Source organism: Mobula birostris, chromosome 2, assembly GCF_030028105.1.
Source record: "Mobula birostris isolate sMobBir1 chromosome 2, sMobBir1.hap1, whole genome shotgun sequence".
Lineage (NCBI taxonomy): Eukaryota > Metazoa > Chordata > Chondrichthyes > Myliobatiformes > Myliobatidae > Mobula > Mobula birostris.
Genome location: NC_092371.1, coordinates 66256305 through 66271445, shown reverse-complemented (window position 1 = coordinate 66271445; position 15141 = coordinate 66256305).

The window sequence follows — 15141 nt, the reverse complement described above, 5'->3', positions numbered from 1 at the left end:
TACCATCCTTCCACCATCCTGTGTTGTGGCTGCCCTCACCTGGGAGATCGAATCCATAGTCAAAGAGGCCCAACGGACCCAACCTGACCCAGAAAATGGACCCCCAATCACCTCTTCAAGCCTGACTGTGTTTGGTCTTAGGTTCTCCAGTGGGGCATACTTCTTGTTTCGCCTGCCATCCTGGAATCGATAAAACTCTGTCCCTTCTGAAGCGACATTTCTAGTGGCCCACCATGGATGCTGACACTCGCTCCTTCATCTCTGCCTGTTCTGTGTGTGCCTGGGGAAAAGCCTCCCACCGACCACCTGGGTTGCTTCGTCCCCTACCTGTCCCTAGCCACCCTTGGTCCCACATTGCTCTGGATTTCGTTACTGGACTACCCCCTTCACATGGTAACACCACTGTACTCACTGTGGTGGACCGTTTCTCCAAAGCCATGTACTTCGTAGCCCTTCCCAAACTCCCTACAGCCCATGAAACAGCTGACCTCCTTGTCCACCACATCTTCTCCCTTCATGGAATTCCCTCTGACATTGTTTCTGACCGGTGCCCCCAATTCATCCCTCAAGTCTGGAGATCCTTCTGTCAAGCCGTTGGAGCCTCAGTAAGCCTGTCTTCCGGCTTCCATCCACAGACTAACGGTCAAATGGAATGACCAAACCAGGATTTAGAAGCAGCACTGCGCTGCATAACCACTAACAACCCTTCATCCTGGAGCACACGTCTCACTTGGGTGGAGTACACCCACAAATCCCTGGTCAGCACCGCCACCGGAATGCCTCCCTTCCAATTCTCCCTCAGCTATCAACTCCCTCTGTTTCCTGCACATGAAGACGACATTGCTGTGCCTTCAGTTCAGGCCCATCTCCGCCGGTGCCGCAAGATCTGGAAGGATGCACGCATGGCACTGCTCCACTCAGCTGACCGCAACCGGAGGTTTGCCAATCACCATAAAATTCCTGCGCCCAACTATCGGCCTGGTCAGAAGGTTTGGCTCTCTTCAAAATACATCCCCCGAAGAATGAACCCAAGTATCTCACCCCTTGTTACCTCGGACCATTTGAAATTGAATGCTTCATCAACCCCTCGGTGGTCAGACTCAATCTGCCCCGACCCATGCACATTCATCCCACGTTCCAAGTCTCCCAACTGAAACTTGTGTCTGTCAGCCCTTTGTGCCCTCCTGCTGAACCTCCTATACCCGCCTGGATCATTGACGACAACCCAGATTAGACCGTCCGGCGAATACTGGATGTGCGCCGCCAAGGCAGGGGTCTCCAGTACCTGGTCGATTGAGAGGGATACGGTCCTGAGGAGTGCACCTGGATTCCCCCATCCTTCATCTTGGACCCTTCCCTCATCCAAGATTTCCATGGAGACAATCCAGTCAAGCATGGTGGTTGGCCTGGAGGCTCCCATTGAGGGGTGATACTATCACGGTCCCAACAGTTAATTCCCCATTTTCTCCTAATTCCCTTTGATTGTGCATGGTTCCGACTGTTAATTCCCCATTTTTTCCTAATTTCCTTTGATGGCAACATACCTGGTTTTCATCAAGACCTGCAGCATAAGAACCCTGGCTTTGAACCCTCTAGTTGCCAGATCGTTGGTTTTGCCAGTGTGGTAATTAACGTTTCCTGGCCACTTAGGATTGTGTGTTCTAAGTTTTGCTTCAGTACCGAGATTTACCTGTGAAACTCAGTCTCTCTGTGCTAAGAAAAGTTATGTCTGCCGCTTTCCTTTCTACACTGCATGTCAAGAAAAGTTCTGCCTGCCTCCTGCTTTCCTGCACTCCCTCCTGTTTGCTGTTCAACACTCACGCCCGTGTCTGCATCCGAACTCAATCTCCGTGCCTGTATCCTGTGTTTGGGTTTGCCTCGTCCATTGCAACAACTGTATTGGCCGCAATGATGACTGACTTCGTGGTTGTGGACTCACTTTCACAAACTTAAGCTGCTTGCATGAGTTGTTTTTTTTCTACATATTAGGTGTTGAACCGCTTTTTTTTAAATGGGTTCTATTGTTTTTTTTAAATTTTGTGACTGCCTGTAAGGAGACAAATCTCAAGGTTTTATATGATATATATACACTGATAATAAATGTACTTTGAACTTTGAAATTCGGCCAACAGGCTTTGACTTCTGGACTTCTGATTGACTTTTGGATTTGATCTTTGGTATCGACCCCAGGACTAGTCGATGACAGGATCCCAAACTCCAGGCCATAAAATCTAAACTCACTGATGATGGTATTTAGAACTCTAGATCTCAAACTCCATACTCGTCGACGAAAAAAACCCAAACTCCAGGTCTTGATCTCTGGATTTGCTGACTCATGTAACTAGGGGGTCACCACACCCCTTCCCTGTGCCTCCTGCTTGCACAGACAACTGATCCTGGGACCTGTCGACTTGGGAGGACTCACCGACCCGGTGGGCCACCAGCTCTAGGCCTCACTGATCCTCATCAATTGCTGCAAGGAATTAGTATAAAATGCAATTGGTTATATTTAAACAGAGGATATTCATCTTCAGGACACTGAAACAAAAGGCAAATTATGCAGATTTAGCCTTTAATCCGATCTTTTTTGAACAAGGAATGGTGTGGTCCAGAGTGATGCCGTGGGTGAGTAAGTGGTGATAGTGAATAATTAGTTCAAGGTGCCTTCCCTTCTTCTGATATCCAAAGAGGCGCTGGAGGTGTACATGGTATTGTCAGTAGACTTGAGTCTACCCAAAACCAAATGGTACTGGAGGGACAGGGAAGCTCCACAGCACCAAAAATAATATTACAAGTTAGTCTTCTCCCACATCCATCAAAATTAAAGACAAAAATAAACATACAACATTTCATTTAAAATAGTTCATTTAATCTAGAATCTATGTTTGCCTGTGAACTATTAGTTTAAACATTCAATTAAAGTGTTATTTATAAAACAATAGGCATAAAATAAATAATCCTCTTTGGCTTTTCAATTTCCTCTCCGTGGCATATGATTTCTGCATAAATATATTTTAAATTCAGAAAGAGTTTGGTTGCTCAGTAATGATGCATGCTGTGAATGCAGAATAGAAAATCTGTGGTAAATACATCTCTTTTTCTAAGTATTTCATTGTGCAGACCCTATTTCCAATACTGTGTTTATCATGACAGACAACCTCAACAGTGTTCTCATGAATGCAAATGAAGATGCCGTAGAAAAGGACTCTGGTGTACCAGAGGGCTTCAAGGACCGTTGATTGTTCTTCCAAAGCAACATTCTATTTAATGTTAAATGTAGATTTTAAGTTGATATGATTGTGGAAATGTCTTTTGCCAAAATGGACATTCAGTATGAATACCCCCAATAACAGCACAGTAGCATAGTGATTAACATAACACTTTGCAGCACCAATGATCGAAAGATCAGGGTTCATTTCCTGCCACTGTCTATAAGATGGAAATAATTCAGAAAATGTGTAGCTCAGGTGGTCGATGGTTGGGTTGAGTTTGTTTCTGATCTTGGCAGTTTACTTGAAAACGTTTTGTCATCGTATGAAGAGATCATCAGTGTGTTGTTACTTGTGCTTGGCCTTTACTCATCAATCAGCTGATTGGTCGTCATTGTAGAAACTCAGTTGTGACATGGGGCAGGGGTGTTGTCACTGATTGGTTGTGTGTCAAACTCTGTGCGTTGTGTTCTGGAATTTTGCTGACATTGGCTCATAAATTGGATTGAGGTCTACATGTCTGTTTACAGAATAGTTCATGGAAAATCATGTTTTTAGGAATTCTCTTTCATGACGTGTGTTTGCTTGTGCCATGACTCTCACTGATGCCCAGTCAAATCTGTGCCCCCCCCCCGATCCTATTTATGAGCCAATACGGGCAAAATTCCAGACCAAAGTTTGCCGTGCAATCAATCAAAGGTTCATTTATTATCTAAGTATACAACTCTGAAATCTGTTGCAAGATTTACTCCTTACATCTCAATTGAGTGTCTTCAGATTCAGAATCAGAATCAGGTTTATTATCACCGGCATGTGAAGTGAAATTTGTTAACTTAGCAGCAGCAGTTCAATGCAATACATAATATAGGAAAAAAATAAAAAAATAGAATAGTAATAATAAATAAATAAATACATAAATTAGACTATATGTATATTGAATAGGTTATAAAAGTGCAAAAAGCAGAGATACTATATATTAAAAAAATAGTGAGATAGTATCCAAGGGTTCAATGTCCATTTAGGAATCAGATGGCAGAAGGGAAGAAGCTGTTCCTGAATCGCTGAGTGTGTGCCTTCAGGGTTCTGTACCTCCTATCTGATGGTAACAGTGAGAAAAGGGCATGCCCTGGGTACTGGAGGTCCTTAATCATGGATGCTGCCTTACTGAGACACCGCTCCCTAAAGATGTTCTGGGTACTTTGTAGGCTAGTGCCCAAGATGGAGCTGACTAGATTTACAACCTTCTGCAGCTTCTTTCAGTTCTGTGCAGTAGCCACCCCACCCCCCCATAACAGACAGTGATGCAGCCTATCAGAATGCTCCCCCACGGTACATCTATAGAAGTTTTCGAGTGCATTTGTTGACATGCCAAATTTCTTCAAGCTCCTAATAAAGTATAGCCGTTGTCTTACCTTCTTTATAACATCGATATGTTGGGACCAGGTTAGGTCCTCAGAGATCTTGACACCCAGGGATTTGAAACTGCTCACTCTCTCCACTTCTGTTCCCTCTATGAGGATTGGTATGTGTTCCTTCATCTTACCCTTCCTGAAGTCCACAATCAGCTCTTTCATCTTACTGACATTGAGTGCCAGGTTGTTGCTGCGGCACTACTCCACTTGATGGCATATCTCATTCCTGTATGCCCTCTTGTCACCACCTGAGATTCTACAAACAATGGTTGTATCGTCAGCAAATTTATGGATGTTATTAGTGCTATGTCTAGCCACACAGTCGTGGGTATATAGATGGGTAGAGTAGTGGGCTAAGCACACACCCCTGAGGTGCGCCAGTGTTGATCGTCAGCGAGGAGGACATGTTATCACCAATCCGCACAGATTGTGATCTTCCGGTTATGAAGTTGAGGATCCAATTGCAGAGGGAGGTACACGTTCTGCAACTTCTCAATTAGGATTGTGGGAATGATGATATTACATACTGAGCTACAGTCGATGAACAGCGTCTTGACATAAGTGTTTGTGTTGGCCAGGTGGTCTAAAGCCATGTGGAGAGCCATTGAGATTGCATCTTCCATCAACCTATTGTGGCGATAGGCAAATTGCAATGGGTCCAGGCCCTTTCTGAGGCAGGAGTTCAGTCTAATCATAACCAACCTCTCAAAGCATTTCATCACTGTAGCTGTGAGTGCTACCGGGCGATAGTCATTAAGGCAGCTCACATTATTCTTCTCAGGCACTGGAATAATTGTTGCCTTTTTAAAGCAAGTGGGAATTTCTGCCGTAGCAGTGAGAGGTTGAAAATGTCCTTGAATACTCCCACTAGCTGGTTGGCACAGGTTTTCAGGTACTCCATTGGGATCTTCACCCTCTTTAAAGACAGCCTAACATCAGCCTCTGAGACGGAGATCACGGGGTCATCAGGGATCTTCACAGTTGTAGTTATGTTCTCTCTTTCAAAGCGAGCACAGAAGGCATTGAGTTCATCTGGTAGTGAGGCATCGCTGCCATTGCTGCTATTGGGTTTTGCTTTGAAGGAAGTAATGTCTTGCAAACCCTGCCAGAGTTGCCGTGCATCCGATGTCGCCTCCAACCTCGTTTGAAATTGTCTCTTCACCCTTTAATGCAACCAAGCAGTTCAATACATATATAAAGACCAAGCTTTCAGAGGACACACAACAATTAATAGGGCCCTTGATGTTGTCTCCTCGTATGGGGACAAAATGTCTGTAAGGCATTTGTATATTCCCCTATGTCTGCATGGGTAACAGGGACTGGAGGAGGAAAGCAGAGCAGCATCCCCACATTAAACAAAGTCATGCACAGGTGTTCTCCATTTAGGGAATACACCCTAACATGCTGGATAGACAAACCCTTCGGAGAACATCATACTCAAGTGATCGCACTGCTAGGTGAAGCTATCCCTTATTTTATTTTCTTCAGTTAAATCTTCATATGAATTAACTTTCAAACTCTGGTACCCGTATGGGAGTGGTTGAAAGATTAGAAACAATAGAAGAGTCGGAATTGAGGTCCGGGGAGATGACACAAGACGGGTCTTATGTTTTGTAGCTCTTAAAGCTATTTGAAAGAAAACCATGGGAGCCTGGGGATACTTGTGTACCTGGTTTTTCTTCAGTGGGGCTGTCATATATGATGTGGTGGTGTAATGGCGTGTGCCATGCGTGTACGTCATACATGTACTCTGTAATGAATTATGTAAACAAACAAAGAATGCTCAATTAAACAATATGTTCACAGTAAGGAGTATGTACCTTCTCACCATGACCGAGTGGGCTTCCTCTGGGTGCTCCAGTTTCCTCCCACAGTCCAAAGACGTACTGGTTGGTAGGTTAATTGGTCATTGTAAGTTGTCCCATGATTAGGCTAGGATGAGATCTGGGGGTAGCGGCTGGAAGGGCCTATTCCACACTGTATCTCAACATGCCTCAAATATTACCGAAACATTAAACACACTACCATGGGGATGGGAGAGAGCTGCACAGATTGGAACGGTGGGGACAAAGGATTTGGATGGAGATGAATGCCACCACTTCCTGCAGCAACACCGTGAATGAGCATTCTACCTCAATAAGAGCAGCCAGCAAAGGAGTGAGTGAAACGTGGGAGTTTGTCTATGAGGGAGAAAGATTGTCTCCACTAGAGACCAACGATTGTTCCTGAAGAAACAAGAGGAAAGAGAAAGTGAGAAGTATTTATTTACTTCCTCATATCATCAATCTTTTCAACTGATGATGTATTAGTTTGCTTTTTGGCAAAATTCCAATCGAGAGTCAATCCTGAAAGGAAAGTTTTATTACTGTCTACAGTTCAGTGATAAATGAAGAGATGTTTTAAGTCCTTGAGCTTTATAAAATGATGAGGGGCATAGATGGCTACAGTGCTTTTTCCAAGAGTAAGGGAGTCTAAAGCTAGGGGGTATAGAGTTAAGCTGGGAGGGGAAAGATTTAATGGGAGATCAGAGGGCCAAGATTTTCACACAGAGGGTGGTGGGTATAAGGGGCGATCTGCCAGATAAGGTGGGAAAGGCATGTACAATCACATTATTTAAAAGGAATTTAAACAGGTGCATGATAAGAATAGTAGGATATGGGCAAAATATAGAAAAGTGGTACTAGTCAGCATGAGTAAGTCAGGCCAAAAGATTGGTTACTATGCTGTATGACTCCATGATTCTGTGTGTTGTAAAGCTATCTTTTTGTCATTAATGCATTTATATATTTATATTAAATGCACTTCTAATTCTCCTGAGTCTACAATGATAATTGACTTCAAAATTAAATTGAGCAGTTTTGTTGAGATAGTATTAGAGCGTATTCCATAAATAATTTTTTTCTGGATGAGATTATCACGGATTGACTTAACTACACAGAATAATCAGCATCTTATCCATTCATCTTAATGACCTCCTGCGAAAATTAAGTGAACTCCCTTTCCTACCTGCATTGAAATCATTGTAAAATGGCTACAATACTGTCAATGTTCTCCTTTACAAATTGTGCAGAAATACATAATCTAGTCCCAGGAAGTTCCTGAAATTCCTGAAATCTTATTGAGAGAAAAAAAGAGGGACAAACTACTTGGCTTTTACAGTTCTACTTCCAGAGATACTTCTGTCCATTTCTTAATTTGGGGCAGAATCTATATTTTACATGAAGAAACTTCATATTTTAATAGAATTAATTACATATAATAGATTAATAACCATAATAGAACCAATGAAAGACTCCACCAATTTGGGCATTCAACTATTGTTAAAAAGACAATGGACATTACAAATACAAAAATAAATAATAATTATGGTATAAATAAATAGACAATAAATATTGTGAACATGAGATGAAGAGGCCTTGAAAGTGAGTCCATAGGTTGTGGAAACATTTCAATGATAGAGCAAGTGCAGTTGAGTGAAGTTATCCCCTTTGATCCAAGAGCCTGATGGTTAAGGGGTAATAACTGTTGCTGAACCTGGTGGTGTGAGTCCTGAGGCTCCTGACCCTTTTTCCTGATGGCAGCAGCAAGAACACAGCATTAACTGTCCCTGATGATGAATGCTAATTTCCTGCGAAAACACTTTGAAGAACGTAGAATAGTACAGCACATTACAGGCTCTTTGGCCCACAATGTTGTGCCAACCCTTAAACCCTGCCTCCCATATAACCCCCCACCTTAAATTCCTCCATATACCTGTCCAGTAGTCTCTTAAATTTCACTAGTGTATCTGCCTCCAGCACTGATTCAGGCACTGCATTCCACGCACCAACCACTCTCTGAGTGAAAAACCTTCCTCTAATATCCCCCTTGAACTTCCCACCCCTTACCTTAAAACCATGTCCTCTTGTATTGAGCAGTGGTGCCCTGGGGAAGAGGCACTGGCTGTCTACTCTATCTATTCCTCTTAATATCTTGTATACCTCTATCATGTCTCCTCTCATCCTCCTTCTTTCCAAAGAGTAAAGCTCTAGCTCCCTTAATCTCTGATCATAACACATACTCTCTAAACCAGGCAGCATCCCGGTAAGTCTCCTCTGTACCCTTTCCAATGCTTCCACGTCCTTCCTATAGTGAGGCGACCAGAACTGGACACAGTACTCTGAGTGCAGCCTAACCAGAGTTTTATAGAGCTGCATCATTACCTCGCGACTCTTAAGCTCTATCCCTTGATTTATGAAAGCTAACACCCCATGTGTAGATGTGCTCAATAGTGCAGAGGGATGACCTGTGATGGACTGGGCCATATCCAGTACTTCTTGTAGAATTTCCATTCAAGAGCGCTGGTATTTCCAAACCAATGTAGCCAGACAATATACTCTCCACCACACATCTATTAAAGTTTGTCAAAGTTTTAAATGTCATGTTGAACCTTCACAAACTCTAAGGAAGTAGAGGTGCCACCGTGCTTTCTTCATAATTGCACTATGTGCCAGGCCCAGGACATGTCCTCTGAAATGATAACACTGAGGAATTTAAAGTTGTTGACCTTCTCTACCTCTAATCCTCCAGTGAGGACTAGTTTATGGACCTCTGCTTTCCTCTCCTTGAAGTCAAAATCAGCTCCTTGGTCTTGCTGCCATTGAGTAAGAGGCAGTTGTTGCTGCACCACTCACTCAGACTGTCAATCTCCATCCCATATGTTGATTCATCAGCACCTTTGATTCAGCCTACAACAGTTGTGGCATCAGCAAACTTGAATATGGCATTGGAGCTGTGCTTAGCCACGCCATCATAAGTATAAAGTGAATAGAGCAGTGGGCTGGGCATCTAGCCTTGCAGTACACCTGTGCTGATAGAGATTGTGGAGGAGATGTTGTTGCCAACCTGAACTGACTGGGATCTGCAAGTGAGGGAATTGTGAATCCAATTACATAAGCAGGTGCTGAGGCCAAGGTCTTGAAGCTTATTAATTAGTTTTGAGGAGGTGATGGTTTTGAGTGCTGAACTGTCATTAATAAAGAGCATCCTGATGTATTCATCTTTTCTGTAAAAATAAGTACGTGACTCTTCACCAACAAACTCCAGTTATAGGGCAGCTTTCTGTCCATCAGTAATTACTTAAGATGTCTCTCAGGAATACGCTGTCAAAACTTTGTGAAAGGTACTGATTAGATTACGAGAGAAATAAAATGAATCTGATTTTAGTTCTAAGAAAATTCATTAGCTACATCTTGGTATGTATTATAATCACAAAACAAGAAGTTGCTCTAATATATTTTCAATGCATCATTGGCTGCATTTGGGAAATGGTAGACTGTATAGGGGAATAATTGTGCACTTAGCAATAAATTTCCAATGTGATTAGAGAGCTCTAAAAGTATATTATGAATGTAAGATTTAAAGAGATTAACTTCGATATTTATTGAAGATCAGTTTGTTTCTCCATATAAATGTAATTGCGCTATGTCACCAGGTATGGTCTCCAGATTGAGCCTTCACTGCCACATATCACTTAATGCACCTCAGCTGATTATATCAGCAAAAGTAAGCAGAATTGCTTTACCAATACTGAAGCTGAAATGGGAATAGGAACACACATCAAAGTTGCTGGTGAACGCAGCAGGCCAGGCAGCATCTCTAGGAAGAGGTACAGTCGACGTTTCAGGCCGAGACCCTTCGTCAGGACTAACTGAAGGAAGAGTTAGTAAGAAAATCCATCAAAACTGCAAAAATCTGTGGACGATCAAGGCATTCTTTTTCGATTTCTATGTTCCAACAACAAATTATTTAAAGATTTTAAAAATTAAGGACAACAATTATGAATAATTTTGCCTCTTGGTTCAAAGCCTCCGTTCCTCAATCTAACTCTTGTTCCGTTCATGCTATAAACAAGGGAAAATCTTGCAGATGCTGGAAATCCAAGCAACACACACAAGATGCTGGAGGAATTCAGCAGGCCGGCCAGCATCTATGGAAAAGAGTACAGTCAACATTTTGGGCTGAGACCCTTCATCAGGGCTGGAGAGAAAAAGATAAGGAGTCAGCATTAGCAGGTGGAGGGAGGAGAGGAAGAAACATGAGGTAATAAATGAAACTGGGAGGTTGGAAGGGTGAAGTAAAGAGCTGGGAAGCTGATTGGTGAAAGAGACACAGGGCTGGAGAAGGGGGAATCTGATAGGAGAGAACAGAAGACCATGGAAAAAACAAAAGGGGGAGGAGCACCACTGAGAGGTGATGGACAGGTAAGGAGAAAAGGTAAGAAGGAGAAAAAGGAATGGGGAATGGTGAAGGGGGTCATTACTGGAAGTTCAAGAAATCGATGCTCATGCCATCAGGTTGGAGGCTATCCAGAGGGAATATAAGGCGTTGCTCCTCCAATCTGAGTGCGGCTTCATTGCAACAGTAGAGAAGGCCGTGGACTATCATGTTGGAATGGGAATAGGAAGTGGAATTAAAATGGGTGACCACAGGGAGATCCCGCTTTTTCTGGCCAGATATAATGTCATCAGATTCCCCCTTCTCCAGTCTTGTATTTCTTCACTAATCAACTTCCCAGATCTTTACTTCACACCTCCCCTCTGCACCCAGTTTCAACTACCGCCTTGTGTTTCTTCCTCCCCTCCCCCCCTTACACTGACACCTCGTCTTTTTTCTCCCGTCCTGAAGAAGGGTCTCAGCCCGAAACATCAGCTCTTTGTTCCGTTCCATAGATGCTGCCTGGCCTGCTGAGCTCCTCTGGAATGTTGTGTGTGTGTCCAGTCATACTGTGGCCATTCTGCTAAAACCAAACAGGTTCGTTGTATTCGATGTTGTCGAGTGCCTAATATCCCGAGCAATCTCAAGCCCTGCAGGAAGTCCTGACAGGCCCTGCTCACTTCTTAAATCTGGTGTTTTATCACCACAAGCAATGGCTCCTGTGATCTCAAGCTCACTTAAGAGGCATTTGCTGACGTGGACATGCAGGGAATGGAGAGTTACAAAGCCTGTGCAGCCAGACAGCATTGGCTTAATCTGGCATCATGGTGAGCACAAACATCATGGGCAGAAGGGCCTGCCCCTGTGCTGTGTCCTACATAAATAAAATAAAGGAAACAAAGAAATAGCTTTGGGTAAAACAAACTGCCAGATTGTACAGCTGTAGACATGAACGTGAATGTGATGAAGGACTATATTAGAGACTTTGACAAGGAAGCGATATGGAAGATCGGCAACAGCAGAAGGCAGGCCGAGCACCACCTAACGTGGTGAATTCTTTCTCCTCGCATGGGTTTTTTCTTATTTTCTAAACCATAAAAGAGAGAGAGAGGGTCTAGCGGAGCGGCCATCGTCGGAGAGGGAGATACAGTCACAGTGGGAGCTTAGAGGCTTTGACAAGAAGAGGCTGAGACTTAAGAAACAGGTAAGAAGGGTAGCTTTTTTCCTTTCGTTATTGCTGATTTGGTCTTGGCTTCAATAGTGCAGTGCAGGCAGGATGGCAGATAAGGCAGTGGATTGCTTCTCCTGTAGGATGTGGGAATTGATGGAATCTGATGGTTTCCCTGATGACTACACCTGCAGGAAGTGCAGCCAACTCCAGCTCAGGAAAGACCACATTAAGGAGCTGGAGCTGGAGTTGGATGAACTAAGGATCATCCGGGAGGCAGAGCAATTGATAGGTAAGACTTTTGAGCAGGTGGTTACCCCCCCCAGGATGCAGAATTCGGGGAGTAGATGGGCGAACACCGAGAAAGGTAAAGGGAGAAAGGAGTCAGTGCAGGGTTCCCCTATGGCCATTCTCCTCAGCAACAGGTATACCCTTTGGATACTGATGAGGGGGGTTACCTATCTTGGCAAGGCAGCAACAGCCAGACCAATAGCACTGTGGTCGGCTCTGAGCCTCAGAAGTGTAGGGTGAAGTCAAGCAGAGCAATAGTTCGATAGACAGATAGGAGATTCTGAGGCAGCAAAAGAGACGCCAGGATAGTTTGTTGCCACCCAGGTGCTAGAGTCCATGATGGCTCTGAGTGGTTGGAGTATATTCTTGAAGAGGAGGGTGAGCAGCCAGAGGTCATGGTACATATTGGTACCAATGACATAGGCAGCAGAAGGGTAGATGTCCTGTGCAGTAAGTTTAGGGAGTTAGGAAAGAGGTTGAAGTGCAGAACCTTCAAGGTGGTAATCTCCAGATTACTCCCAATGCAACGAGCTAGGGAAGGACTGAGGAGATGGTGCAGGGGGCAGGATTTCGAGTTCTTAGATCATTAGAACTTTTTCTGGGGAATGGGTGACCTGTACAAGTGGGATGAGTCGCACCTGAACTGGAGGGACACCAACATCCCCAACATCCTGGGAGGGAAGTTTGCTAATGCTTTTGGGGAGGGTTTAAACTAGATTTGCGGGGGCGGGGAGGGGGGAGGGTGGGATCCGTACTGAAGAGGCAGAGGATGAGGTGGTTGGCACATAAGTAGAGACAACTCCTAGGGAGTTTGTGAGGAAGGATAGTCAGAAGATAGAGCAAAGATGCACTCAGCCAGATGGTTTGAGTTCACAAGATCATAAAACAAAGGAGCAGAAGTAGGCCATTCAGCCCATCGAGTCTGCTCTGCCACCACCATGAGCTAAACTATTCTCCCCACTAGTTCCAATTTCCGGCTTTTTCCCCATATCCCTTGACACCCTGACTAATTAGATACCTATCAATCTCCTCCTTAAACACCCTCAATGATCGGGCCTCCACAGCTGTATGTGGCAACGAATTCCATAAATCCACGACCCTCTGGCTGAAAAAATTTCTCCTCATCTCTGTTTTAAATGAGTACCCTCTAATTCTAGGACTGTGGCCTCTTGTCCTGGACTCACCCACCAAGGGAAACAGCCTTTCCACATCTACTCTGTCCAACCCTTTCAACATTTCTATGAGATCCCTTCTCATTCTTCTATACTCTAATGAATACAGACCAAGAGCTGACAAACGCTCCTCATATGTTAGCCCCTGCATTCCAGGAATCATCCTCGTAAATCTTCTCTGAACTCTCTCCAACATCAGTACATCCCTTCTAAGGTAGAGGGCCCAAAACTACACACAGTATTCCAAATGAGGTCTCACCAGTGCCCCATAGAGCCTCATCAACACCTCCTTACTCTTATACACTATTCTTCTTGAAATGAATGCCAACATAGCATTCACTTTCCTTACTGCTGATCCAACCTGGTGGTTAACCTTTAGGGTATCCTGCATGAGGACCCCCAAGTCCCTTTGCACTTCCAATTTTTTAATTTTCTCCCTATCAAAATAATAATCTGCCCGATTATTTCTTCTTCCAAAATGTACAACAGTACATTTCTCAACATTATATCTCATCTGCCATTTCTTTGTCCGCTCTCCTAAACTGACCAAGTTTCTCTGCAACCTTTCCGTTTCTTCAACACTTCCTTTTAACTTTCAACAATAGAGATGTGTCTATTTTAATACAAGGAGTTTCATATGCAAGGCAGATGAACTTAAAGTATGTGGAAGTATGACATTGTGGCCATTACAGAGACTTGGATACCTCAAGGGCAGGAATGGCTGCTGAGTGTGTTAGGCTTTAGATGTTTCAAAAAGAACAGGGAGGGGGGCAACAGAGGTGGGGGAGTGGCATTGCTGATCAAAGATAGTAGAATAAGCTGCAGAATAAGAGAAAGTCATGGAGGGATTGTCTACTGAGTCAGTGTGGGTGGAAGTCAGAAACAGGAAGGGGGCAATAACTCTACTGTGTGTTTTTTATAGATCCCCAGTAGTAACAGAAACATGGATGAGCAGATAGGGATGCAGATTCTGGAACAGTACAACAATAATAGGGTTGTTGTGATGGGTGATTTTAATTTTCCTAAAATTGAATAGCACCTCCTCAAAGCAAGGCGCTTAGGTGGGATGGAGTTTGTTAGGTGGGTTCAGGAGGGTTTCCTGATGCAATATGTAGATAAGCCAACTAGACGAGAGGCTGTTCTTGATCCGGTATTGGGAAATAAACCTGGTTAGGTGTCAGGTCTCTCAATGGGAGAGCATTTTGTAGGTAATGATCACAACTTTATCTCCTTTATCATAGCGCTGGAGAAGGATAGAAGCAGACAATTTAGGAAACCATATATTTGGGGTAGGGGAAATATGATGCTATTACGCAGAAGCTTGGGAGAATTAATTGGGAGCAGATGTCCTCAGGGAAATGCACGGCAGAAATGTGGCAAATGTTTAGGGAACATTTGCATGGCATTCTGCATTGGTATGTTCCATTGAGTAAGGGAAGGGATGGTAGGGTAAAAGAACCATGGCGTACAAAGGATGTAAAAAATCAAGTTAAGAAGAAAAGAAAAGTTTATCAAAGGTTCAAGAAACTGGGTACTGTCAGAGTTCAAGGAAAGTACAAGTTTGGCAGGAAGGAGCTTTAGAATGAAATTTGGAGAGCTAGAAGAGGATATGCGAAGGCCTTGGCGAGCTGGATTAGGGAAAACCCCAAGTCATTCTACAAGTATGTGAAGAGCAAGAGGATGAGACCATAAGA